Source organism: Eptatretus burgeri, chromosome 12 (genome assembly GCF_056783735.1).
Source record: "Eptatretus burgeri isolate ZD-2024b chromosome 12, Ebu_testis_v1, whole genome shotgun sequence".
Lineage (NCBI taxonomy): Eukaryota > Metazoa > Chordata > Myxini > Myxiniformes > Myxinidae > Eptatretus > Eptatretus burgeri.
The window spans coordinates 18,114,269-18,128,121 of NC_140972.1; the positions used below are offsets into that span (position 1 = coordinate 18,114,269).

General features: G+C 43.4%; 1 protein-coding gene across 3 annotated transcripts in view; it reads left to right on the plus strand.

Moving 5' to 3' along the window:
- LOC147015188 (transmembrane protein 47-like) overlaps positions 1 to 13,853 on the plus strand; it is a 46,920-nt gene that overhangs the window by 1,598 nt on the left and 31,469 nt on the right. The window lies entirely within an intron of this gene.

Sequence of the window (13,853 nt, forward strand, 5' to 3'; positions counted from 1 at the left end):
TCCAACCACCTGCCTGTGAAACATCAGGTAGAGTCTATAGTCTGTAGTTCGGGAATCGAACCCATACTCGACGAGCTCTCCTACCAGCCCATAATGCGACATCTCCACTGATTAATGAGCAGTTTTTATTTTCTAATTATGCGATATTTTCTGAACTTCTATTATTATTATTATTATTATTTTAATTGATCACAATGTTGTTTTGTTGTGCTCAAGGTGATGATGCTTGGCAGTTAATTTTTTGAAATTACTTTTTTTTAATTGTATTTTATTTTTCCATTTATCTTCAGCAAATATCACTTGTACTGCATTGTGTTTGTTGTAATACTTTACATCACATGAATGGTAAGGCGGTCTGGCTTCAATAAATATATAAAGCAGTGATGGTTCCATGATGAATTGATGTGACACATGCATGATACATTTGTGTTTAGGCCACCATGACCTCATCTCACCTCACCTCACAGTGACTTTCCCATGGCTGTGAATCTCTGCGTAATAAACATGGCACTCACTTGTTTGTCCATCATATAATTCTTGGAAGCATGGCACTCACGCACTCACGCGGCGTCTGCGTCCGCGCGTTAAATACCTCTCTGTACAGTGAGTGAAACCCGCAGTGTGCAGAGCTCTTGTGGCCAAGTTCCAAAAGGTGTTTGGCTTGTTAAGTTTAACTGTAATTCCGTGAAAAAGATTTCTGGGCACAAACTGCCTCCTGTTTAAAAAGTGAAACGCCTTCAAGTTGGATCCATCCAGATGACCTCTTGTGGGCCTTAAATATAATTATTTTTTTGTTTGGGTAGCGTTCCCATGTGAACTCTTGGCTTGAGATGCTGAAATGCACAGTCAAATCCCATATTAGTGGGGCAACTTAGCTAAATATAGCATAACAATTGTGCATTTTGTGAGGAAAGCACCAAATTTGGCACACTAGTAGCCTAACATATTATGAACAGATTTGGATATTGGGCCATCTCAAATTTTTGATGGCAGTGGAAAATGGCTGCCACAGCCATCAGCGGCTGAATTTGAGATGGCCCAATATCCAAATCTGTTCATAATATGATCGGCTAAGAGTGTGCCAAATTTGGTGCTTTCCTCACAAAATGCACAATTGTTATGCTAAGTTGCCCCACTATATATGGTATTGATTTGTTCATCGTCTACGAATGCCCTTGTAATAAATTTTAAAAACTTAATGGATGACTTCTAATGTCATGATGGTCCAGCATCTGATGTCGGAGCAAGGTTCGTCATAAACCATAAATACGTTTATATTACTTCTTCTTCTTCTTCCTCTTTCGGCTTGCTCCCGTTAGGGGTCGCCACAGCGGACCAACCGTCTTCATTTCGCTCTATCCTCCACATCTTCCATTGACACTCCAACCACCTGCATGTCCGCCCTCACCACATCCATGAACCTCTTCTTTGGCCTTCCTCTTCTCCTCCTGCCTGGCGGCTCCATCTTCAACATCCTTCTCCCGATATACTCCGTTTCCCTCCTGTGCACATGTCCAAACCATCTCAATCTCGCCTCTCTCACTTTGTTTCCAAACCGTCCTACCTGCGCTGTCCCTCTAATATACTCATTTCTTATCCTATCCATCCTCGTCACTCCCAACGAGATTCGCAGCATCTTTAACTCTGCCACCTCCAGCTCCGCTTCCTGTCTTTTTGTTAGCGCCACCGCCTCCAAACCATACAACATAGCTGGTCTCACTACCGTCTTGTATACTTTCCCCTTCACTCTTGCAGCTACCCTTCTGTCACAAATCACTCCTGCAACTCTTCTCCACCCACTCCATCCTGCCTGCACTCTCTTTTTCACTTCTCTCCCACACTCTCCGTTACTTTGGACAGTTGATCCCAAGTATTTAAACCCATCCACCTTCCCCACCTCAACTCCTTGCAACTGCACCAGACCACCACCCTCCCTCTCATTTACGCACATGTACTCCGTCTTACTCCTACTGACTAAAATTCCCCTTCTCTCCAGTGCGTACCTCCACCTCTCAAGGCTCGATTCAGCCTGCTCCCTACTCTCCCTACAGATCATGATGTCATCCGCGAACATCATAGTCCATGGAGACTCCAGTCTGATCTCGTCCGTCAACCTGTCCATCACCATTGCAAACAGGAAAGGGCTCAGAGTCGATCCTTGGTGCAATCCCACTTTAACCTTAAACCGGTCCGTCATTCCTACCGCACACCTCACCGCTGTCACACTGTCCTCAGACATATCCTGCACGATCCTCACATACTTCTCCACCACTCCCGACTTCCTCATACAATGCCACAACTCCTCTCTTGGCACCCTATCATAAGCTTTCTCTAAATCCACAAACACACAATGTAACTCTTTCTGGCCTTCCCTATACTTCTCCATCAACATTCTCAAAGCAAACATCGCATCAGTGGTGCTCTTTCTTGGCATAAACCCATATTGCTGCTCACAGATCGTCACCTCTCCTCTCAACTGAGCTTCCACTACTCTTTCCCACAACTTCATGGTGTGGCTTAACAACTTTATCCCTCTGTAATTTCCACAGCTCTGCACATCACCCTTATTCTTGAAAATCGGAACCAGTACACTTAATCTCCACTCCTCCGGCATCCTCTCACTTTCCAAGACTTTATTAAACAATCTGCTTAACAACCCCACTGCCATCTCTCCTAAGCACTTCCATGCCTCCACTGGTACACCATCTGGGCCAACCGCCTTTCCACTTTTCATCTTCTTCATAGCAGTCCTCACTTCATCCTTACTGATCCACCCCACTTCCAGATTCACTATCTCCACCTCTTCCAACCTTCTCTCTCTCTCATTTTCATCATTTATCAGCTCCTCAAAGTACTCCATCCACCTTCTCAACACACTCTCCTCGCTCGTCAGCACATTCCCATTTGCGTCCTTTATCACCCTAACCTGCAGCACATCCTTCCCAGCTCGGTCCCTCTGTCTTGCTAATCGGTATAAATCCTTTTCCCCTTCTTTTGTATCCAACTTCTCATACAGCTCGTCATATGCCTTTTCCTTGGCCTTTGCCACCTCTCTTTTTGCTTTTCGACGCCACTCCTTGTACTCCTGCCGACTTTCTTCATCTCTCTGATTATCCCACTTCTTTTTCGCCAACCCCTTCTTCCTTATACTTTCCTGTACTTCCTCATTCCACCACCAAGTCTCCTTATCTTCCTTCCTCTGTCCAGATGTCACACCAAGTACCTTCCGAGCTATCTCCCTCACAACTTCTGCTGTCGTTGCCCAATCATCCCACCCATCTTTACCACCATCCAACGCCTGTCTCACCTCCCTAAATTTCACTCAACAGTCTTCCTCCTTCAGCTTCCACCATCTGGTCCTTGGTTCAGCCCTCACTCTCTTCCTCAACCTCACCTCTAAAGTCATCCTACAGACCACCAATCGATGCTGTCGAGCTACACTCTCCCCTGCCACCACCTTACAGTCACGAATCTCTTTCAGGTTGCATCTCCTACTTAAGATGTAATCCACCTGTGTGCACTTTCCTCCACTCTTGTGTGTCACCCTGTGTTCCTCCTTCTTCTTGAAATACGTATTTACCACTGCCATTTCCATTCTTTTTGTAAACTCTACCACCATTTGCCCTTCCACATTTCTCTTGTTGAGACCATACCTCCCCATCACCTCCTCATCCTCTTTATTCCCTTTCCCCAACATGTCCATTGAAATCTGCTCCAATCACCACTCTTTCATCCTTGGATACACTCTCCACCACTTCATCTAACTCACTCCAGAAATCTTCTTTATACTCCATCTCACACCCCATATGTGGGGCATATGCACTGATGACATTCATCATCACCTCTTCAATTTCCAACTTCACACTCATCACTCGGTCAGACACTCTACTCACCTCCAATACCCTCTTGACATAATCTTTCTTCAGGATTATCCCGACACCATTTCTCCTCCCATCCACACCATGGTAGAACAGTTTGAAACCACCTCCAATGCTCCTCGCCTTACTCCCCATCCACTTGGTCTCTTGTACACACAGTATGTCCACCTTTCTTCTCTCCATCACATCAGCCAACTCTCGCCCTTTGCCAGTCATCGTCCCAACATTCAGAGTTCCAACTCTCACCTCCACACTTCTACCCTTCCCCCTCTCCCACTGCCTCCGGACTCGCCTTCCCCGTTCCTTCTCCTCCTTCGCCCAGCAGGAGCACAATTTCCACTGGTACCTGCTGACCAACGGTACCGGTGGCGGTCGTTGGTAACCCGGGCCTCGACCGATCCGGTATGGAAATTCGTTTTGTTGTCCGCATAATGATTTGGCATAGGTTTTTACGCCGGATGCCCTTCCTGACGCAACCCTGATCGCCTCTTACGACACACAGGGATATGGTACACCTATTCTAACCGGCGCATACACCGGGCCCAGTACAACTGGTGCTCATTTCGCCGACCTCGGAAGGATGGCAGGCTGAGTCAACCCCCTGGTGTTTTCGACTTGGTTTTATATATATATATATATATATATATATATATATATATATATATATATATATATATATATATATATATATATATATATATATATATATATATATATATACATATGCATACATACATATGCATACATATATTAATTCAGTGTCCCAACGGGGCTTGAACTCAGGACCTCTTGGGTCCCAAGCCACTGCCCTAACCACTGCGCCAACACCAAATACGTTTATATTACTGTGATTTATAAATATATTTATATTAGTGATCCATGACCAAATTTCCAATTTCCGCATCCTTTATTTGAATGGCAGGCCTTGCCAGCCAGTTCGTTAAAGACTTGAGCCGAAAAAAAAGCAAAACCATTTCCCGGCTGACCGCATGTAAAGGTGAGATCAATTGGACCAGGTAAAGAAGTAGTTCATTGGTACTCCTTCAATGGAAGACGTTCTTTTGTTGTATCTTCAATTTGTGATCATAGTTATGACTATGATCACAAAGTCATGCACACCTGTCCAAACTGCTTTTGTTTTCACCTCCTTGGAATGGGGGTGAGGGAGTGGGGGTGGGGGAGGTGTATGTACACTCTTAAAGTCATTTTGGCTTGTGGTTTGAACAGTTACCAGGTGATTAACCTTGTCTGGTTATCATGCTTTAACAGTCGTGTTGTTCTTGGATGTCATGCTCAACCTTTTGCTTTTGATGAGCAGTTTCTTCATGTGGATTGTCTTTCCATCACAGTGTGATGCCTGTTCTGTTTTTCCATCAAAGTCACCCAGCCCATTCCTCTGTTCTGGCATGTCATCTGACATGGCCTAGCCCAAGAGGTACACACAGTCACCTCGAAGCTGAACTTCGTAATCCTAACCCAGCTACAAACACAGTCATCCCAGTGTTTCACAAGCAGGGTGATTCATCAATGTGTGTGCCGTCCCTTGGGTGGACTTTAACCTGTGGGGTCTCATCTGCCAGCATTATTTGGTGGACGTTAAAGATCCCATGGTGTCCTTCACAAAAAGTAGGTGAGCTATCGCTGACACCCTAAGCAAACTCCAAATTCCTGCCATAACTACTTCGTTGAGCATCAGGCCTGGTCAGCTGGTTCATGAAAGACGTGGGCCAAAAACTCCCCTCCACCCCCTCCCCCTCTCCCGAGCAACCAAACAAGAACATGGGAATAATTGGGGCCGCTAAAGAAGGAGAGGAGGGCTGAAAGGATGGCCTCGAGGTACGTACACTCGCCTTGAAGCTGTCTAGCCTGGGTTCAAATCCCAACCCAGCTATAAACTGTCATCCTGATGTTTCACAGGCAGGGCGACTCATCAATATGTGTGATGTCCCTTGGATAGACGTTAAACGGGTCTCCCATCTGGCGGCATTAGTTTATGGACGTTAAACACCCAACGGTCTCTTATCAAAGAGTAGGTGAGTTATTGTTGGCACGATGAGTAAATTCCAAATTCCTGCCATAACTGCTGCAAGGAAGGCAATGACAAACCACCCAGTATAATCTTTTCTCAGGAAGCTGCTTCGGTGGCATGGTGGATATATATATATATATATATATATATATATATATATATATATATATATATATATATATATATATATATATATTTATGATGTAGGCCTACACATCCATGGTGGAAATTTTTGGTGGGCGTTCGGAACAATCAAGTCTGGCAACACTTAATCAAAGTGGAACTTCTGTATAGTACCTCCTTCAGTGCAGCTCTGGTATAGAATCCCCTGACATTATTGAATAATCTCCTCCAAATTTCTGGAGAAATGAAGTCTCTTAGCCACAGAGATACTGTACGTTCTGACAGTCAACCCAACAGAAATTTTATCATCATCCTGCTGGAGCTCTATCACATTGATTTTGTGCAGGTCCATCCCTTTAATATAGCTCATTTGGACAAATTTCACAATCAACTTTAGGAGGAGGTGTTCCATCTCAAGAGAATTCCAATCTTTGTTTCATCAGTTTGAAACAGTGTGTATTGAGCATGTTCAACACTGGCAGGATGTGCTGCAAGAGAAATATTCAGCTTTGTGGCTGCATCTTGTGGTCTTCCATGGATCCGTTTCACTCTCCATTTTCTCAACATCAGGATGGCTCTTCAGTGCAGGGTACTGAGTTGAATTTCGGTTGCACACCTTCCTTCTCCAGTGATGACCATTTCGTTGGACAGTGCTTCAGAATTTCCTGCTGGTAAACTTCAACAACTGCGATCCTTCAACAAAAGGAAATTCCTTGTTGCATGTCAGCTGTTTGTAAACCGTCATTGTGTTGATTCACAAACAGGGCACTTCATCAGTGTGTCTTCTTCTTCTTCTTTTGGCTGGTCCCGATAGGGGTCGCCACAGCGGATCATCCATATGATCCGCATAGTGATTTGGCACATGTTTTACGCCGGATGCCCTTCCTGACGCAACCCTGGTCGCCTCTTACGACACAGGGATATGGTACACCTATTTTAACCGGGGTATACACCGGCCCAGTATACTGGTACTCATTTCACCGACCTCGAAAGGATGACAGGCTGAGTCAACCCCTCTTCTTCTTCTTCTTCTTCTTTCGGCTGCTCCCGGTAGGGGTCACCACAGCGGATCATCCCTACGATCCGCATAGTGATTTGGCACATGTTTTACGCCGGATGCCCTTCCTGACGCAACCCTGGTCGCCTCTTACGACACAGGGATATGGTACACCTATTTTAACCGGGGTATACACCGGCCAAGTACACTGGTACTCACTTCGCCGACCTCGGAAGGATGACAGGCTGAATCAACCCCCTGGTGTATTAATTCAGTGGCCCAACGGGGCTTGAACTCAGGACCTTTTGGATCCCAAGCCGCTGCCCTAACCACTGCGCCAACACCAGGCTTGCACTTCATCAGTGTGTTTTTGATTATTCTTTTTATCAATAATCTGTATTTTCATGGTTTTCTCACATATAGTACCTTGAGTTTGCATTCAACCCGCTGAAACAAAGAGATTGCTGTCTGTTTTTTAATTTTTTTTTTCAACTCTATGGATAATTATCACATGGTTATAGTCATCGTTCCTTGCGCAGAGGTCAGACTGTATATGTAAACATGCAGAATTTACGTAAAATGTGCTGTAACACTTACCACTGTGTAAAACATGAAAGTTTACTACTTCCAAGCACTGTACACAAGCACATCTTTAATTGTACAGCCACAAAACCTAAAAATACCGACCTGCCTTTTTGAGAGATTGTGCCTGTACAAGATCACATGGCATGCCATTGTCGTTGATGATGTAACCCTCGATGAGCAGGAGCGAGGCAGCACCACGTAACCTTTCTTTGCAGTTACGTATGTTTACACACTTATGTGCTGTTTTGTGATTTTATTTTCCTCCTGGAATAATGCCTTCGAGTTGTATCAGTATGCAAAATTTCAACCATCTGGCCTGCCTAAAAAGTAGTAAATACTTGTACGTCAGTCAGTCAGTCAGTCAGTGGTTCAAAAGAGGCTTACGTGCTTGCGCGCGCACAAGTTACTGATGTTGGCTACTCTCTCCACACGTGGGGGAGTTTCAGCTAATGGAACGGAGTCCTATCAGGTCTCAAAGTGCATGCGTGCATGGACACACCAACAGTTTGCTTTGTCAGCCAGCACACACAGATTACTGCTGAGCATTGCAGTGAGTGTGCGCTGGCTAACAAAGCAAATTATTGGGGTAGAACATCCCGTCTAACCTCACTTGTGCAATGCATCAGGCCAATATAAATGAAAAGACAACCGAGACAGATCGGAAATATCAACAAACAATTATTTATTACAAACACACAAGCAAGCAATCATTTAAAAGCAAGTATTTATAAGCAAGAAAGCGTAAGAGCAGATTTAACCATAACATGAATTCTTCTTCAATCTTACTTAAACAAAAGATTTGCCATCATTCACTCAGGGGCAAAGAATAAACCAAGAAGGACTTGAAAATAAAATAAAAGTAATGAATGGAAAAAGGAAAGCATTTGTTGTGGAATTTGTCGTCTCAACCGACTCGCTGTAAATACTATGACTCAATTTGCAATACACAAATAATCCACTGTCCACAAGGAAAAGTACATTTGATCAAAGAGCATTTATTGCACGGTACCACGAAGTCCAAAACATTGAGATGTAAACATCCACAATGATTTCACCAAACTAAGCTTACATTTCCATATATATATATATATATATATATATATATATATATATATATATATATATATATATATATATATATATATATATATATATATATATATATATATATATATATATACATATATGTGTAAATATAAATATATGCTTTGGTAGGAGTGGAGGGGTCTGGGAGAACAAAGAGAGAGAGCATGATGACCTACAGCTGGCCTTGGTGAGATTGGTTTCACACGAGAAAGGCATTTTACTGGTCAAACAAAATAGTAAAAGCAGACAGGGAAGGGGAGTGGAGGAGAGGTGGGAGATAAAACATTAAGTTATAGGTCCTAGTAAGAATGTGATTATATACTTTTTTGAATACAAAGAAATGAATATAAGGAATTGAGTATATAAAAAGGCAGTGAGTACATGGGTAAAAACCAGTGAGTTCAGTAAAAAAAAAAAGGCAACTTGTTTAAAAAGGAATATTCCCCCATTACAGTCTTTCCTTCCCTCCTTCATCTCACACAAATGTACAGAAGAATGGGGAGAAAAATGGATCGGGAAGATGGGCAGTGGCGATGTGAAGTGATGGAGACACGCAGCCGCATCCCTGAGGTGCCCAGACCCAGTAGGCAAGTCCTGTCTGATGTCCCAGATATGCGAGCTGGAAGTGTGACTCACCCTCCTCTGCATCAGATCCTTCCTCCTCAGACCCCATCGATGCGGTGCTGCCGTTCACCCTCCTCTTCCTTCATGGCTCAGCCTTCTGCGTCTGCTTTCTGCCTTTTGCTTCTTCTCTTTCTGCTTTCTGAGCAGTCTGCTCAGGAGCGCTCTTCATCCCAGCTCGCACGAGCTCGTCACGAGCCCTTCTCTTCGCCTTTTGCTTCTTCCTCACATCAGCTCTCTTTTCTTCCCCCCACAAGCCTTCTCTCTCTCCCATTGGTCCGCAGCCGATGAGGGCGGGTGCATGACGTCACTTGTGGAAATTTCCGCACCATTCTGTGGGAAGTTTCAACGAAGCCCCTGCCCCGCCCTTTACGCGCCCAAAGCCGAGACGAGAGCCCCCCCCTGTCCTTCACGCGGAAAACGCCCAGTTGCACTGTTTTGCACTGTGCCACGTCTGCGAGAAGCGCTGCGCCTCGCAGGCCATGCCGAGCACCAAGCGCCACGAACATGCTTGTGAGAGCACCTAATGGGTTATTAAACAATGCGTGGATGGAGGGAACACGGAAAGGAACACCGCACGACCGAGGGATGACCTACTGGTCGTGAGATTTAAGGTAATACTGATGGGATGAAAGAGGGACTGTTGAAAGGATGTTTGATGGACGGGAGATTATTGGTGGACCATTGAAATGGGATGATGGGGGTATTGGAGAGATGATTGAAAGTAACAAATGGATTGAACAGAGCGATGGTGTGAAAGAAAAAAAGATTAAAAGCAAGAAAGATTGACCAGAATGATGATGTGAAGGAAGAAAGAAAGATATTTGCAGAGGACTGAGTGAGTGGCTTTGGGAAATAGGAGAGAGAAAGGTGGGTTCTTGGAAAGTGGAGATAGAGGAGGAAAGTTCTTGATGGGAAGGAGAGATGGAAGGGTTCGTGGTTTGTTCATGTGCAGCACAAGGCTGTGGGGTAGCATCATTGGCTGAGGGTGTGGCTGGAAAGCTGATCCAATGCCCTCTGCTGATTATGGCAGGAATTTTGAATTTGGCCATGGTGCTAGTGATACCTTGATACCATGCTTGACTATTCTTCGTGAAGGATACCATGGATCTTTAACCTCCACCAACGAATGCTGGCCGACGGGACACCCGTTTACCGTCCATCCGAGGAACAGCACACACACATTTGTGATTCACCCTACCAGTGAAACGTAAGGATGACAATTGATAGCTGGGTTGGGATTGAAACCCAGGCTGGACAGTTCAGAGACGAGTGTACGTATCTCAAAGCCATCCTATCAACCCCTGGAGATGAAAGGGTATATGTATAGAGAATGTAAGTGGGATGTGGAGAGGTTAAGAATTCCACTGAATTTATGTATGCAATAAATATATTCCCTGAGAGCAATTAAATGGTTGAGGTGGAAGTGATTATGTCTGATTCGGCCTTTGGGACAAGTTAGAGTTGTTGGAGTTGGAAAAACAGATTCTTCTTTGCTAGTGAATGATTTCTGAGATAAATTTTTAGTGCAATGAAGGAAATAAACATAATTGGAATAGAGGTTCAATGGTAATAAGGTAAGGGTCTTTTACACAGAGAGTTGCTCATGTGTGAAATGGTCTCCCAGGAAAGGTAGTGCTGGCAGAAAGAATAGATAGGGTTAAATTGCAATTAGAACTTTACCATGGACATGCTGATTCTACTCTCCCAACAATGTATGGAGGCCCTCAATGTCAAACATGAGACCAGGGCCGTCTCTCTGGACATATCTCGCGCTTTCTGTGCAGTGTCGCATCCCGCCTTGCTCTCCAAATTCTCTGCATAAAAAATCCCAGTCCAACTCCATTCTTGGGTTATTGACTTCCTCCTTTCTCGGAACCACTGGCTCTCAGAGGAATCCTTTAATCTCCTCTCCCTGTCAAGGTTGGAGTGCCTCCAAGGCAGTGTTCTCGGTCCCATCCTATTGTTAATCTTTATGAACGATTTCTCTGACTCCATGGAAAATCCTCTTTATCCGTTTACTGATGGCTCCACCCTCTGCCGTGACATCCCTCATCATTCAGACTGGCAGACTGCAGCCTCTTCCCTCTTTGCAGACCTTGATAAAATGACAAGCTGGTCAAACACTTGGAATATACCTTTCAGTCCTGACGAATCTCTCACTCTCACTATCTCTCTCTGAAAGGACTGTCTGGCAAATCCCCTATTTGTATAAATCTCCACCATTTACAGTACAGTATTCCTGTCCCCACGTTTTCCAGTGCAGTGAGGTGTTTAGAATTACAAGCAGTAGGTATGTTTTTGCTTCATCCACATAACCCAGGTTGTATATATTTTTTTGCTGATGCAGAGCTGTCAGTTGCCATCCCCAAATAAAGGTATGCATCAGAAGAACATGTTGCATTCTTGGAACAAGATCACCTGAAGGGCGAGTACTCTGCTAGTATTGTGTAAAATGCCTAAAGTGTACCTATGATCAGAATATGCCACTAAACATGTTCTTTTGCTTTTATTAAACTCGTAAATTTTCTTACATAACTTGGAGTAGACCTACCTTTACTTAAAATAAAGTATTGCTGCCGACAAGGAATTCTCCGAATATGGAATAGGCAAAGCCTAGAAGTGAACGTAGAATTCTTCTTACATTCGATGCTGCAATTTCCGGTCTCTTCGACCTGGATTCGGGTTCAGCGATCAAATAATGTAAATCACGATAAAAAAAATTATTTTTTGATGATGCAGGAGATATCTTTATTAAAATCAGTGGAGGAAATATACACCATGTCTGATATTATTTGTGTCGTTCATGTCTCCGACGATGCCTTTATCTCCCGGCATGCATCATTCCCCATGACAAAAACCGGAAGCAAAAAAAAGCGGAAGCAAAAAAACAAAAACGGAAGCGAAAGGGTCATAGCCAACCACACGGATTCCAAATTGCCATGGTATTGTGTTGTTGTTTTTGTTGTTGTTTCCTATTCTCTCATGTGCACGCGTTAAGTATGAAGCTCACTACATTCGCTATTACTCTGACAAATTACAAGGAAGCTCCTCTCACATGCCATGTTGATGAGGATAACTGTATTATTCCTATTCCTATTCCTATCCTGGTACTCGGCCAGCAGGCAGGTCCAGTATTGCCCAAACAGTGTCTTGGCAATGGTTAAGCATGCTGGGTGGTTTGCCTTTGCCTTCCCAGCAGTAGTCAAGGGCAGGAATTTGGAATTTGGCCAGGTTACTGGCGATGGCTCACCTACTCTTCACAAAGGAATGACTGCAGTACAAAAATGGAATTAACAAGAATGGCCTCCAAGGACAGCTCTGTTTTTCCCTTTGGAACCCATAGTTAAGGCTCGATAAAAGTTGGTCTTTTAGTATGTTAAGATATATAGACGTTTACTCCATTCTATCAATGGGTTTTAGCGAATGTGTTACACACCTCATCATCTTCTTGTGCAAAAGTCTTCCTTCGAACCCAAAATGATGGATTGCTTTTATAATTGACTTGATGACCCGTGAACCCGTTGAGTTCCTGTTGTGACAGCGGTTGACGAAAAAAATCATTTCAAGAAAAATAAAAAGATAGCTCCAGCGAACTATACTGCTGAGGTTGTTTGCATTGATCAAATACTCCCAAAGAATACTTGACTGAATCGAGAATTGATTTTCTAAATAATTTTTTCGTTGCCCAATTTGAACGAAACTTGATACTGCACACCACAGGCGAATGGTGAGTAAGGTGGCCCTAAAATTTTTGCGCTATCAAGTACCGTTTTGGCTGTATTTCGGTAACATATATACATACAAGATGAGAGTTTTAGTAATATATAGATTATGTTTGAATGACAAATTAGGATGGTGTAGGGGAAGGGAGGGGAGTGGGGGTGAGTAGGATCTTCACTTCTTTTTCCTTCGCCTCTTGTATTTGCTATAACTCAATAGCTTGTCATCATGGAAACCTGGGATGTACTGAAAAGGCAGCCCTGCCACCCCACCCACCTCTCAGCCTTAATAAGGTCACATGACATGATCATTGACTTTGAGCACATCATTCAAGGCTTACAAATAACAGTAGCTACACAATGTCAGAGTGAAAACACACCTTTTAAGTGACTATCCTTTGATTGATTTTGTCAATGTAATCCCCTAAATCTGTATTCCTAACAAATGTAAGTCCTTTTCTTGTTGTTCTGTAAATTCTCTGATATTGAATCCTTTACTGATATTTAAAAGGCCACATAAATAAAATAAAAAAATAGAATTTTCCTCTTTTGAAACCTACACCTCTGGGAAACAAATTTTGGTGCAATTCCAGAGGCAGTTCTATTGGGCCTTGTTATATAAGGTTTATCCTTCTTATTCTTATTACTTCCTGTAATATGCTCATCATAGTTGATTGCAATATTCAACTGGAGATGATACAGTTCTCAGTGAATAAGATTTATAAATTCCATGTTGATCTGCAAAAGTTCATTTGTGGATGTATAAAATATGTGTACATGTATGTCTGTAGATTATCAACTTCCATCACTGT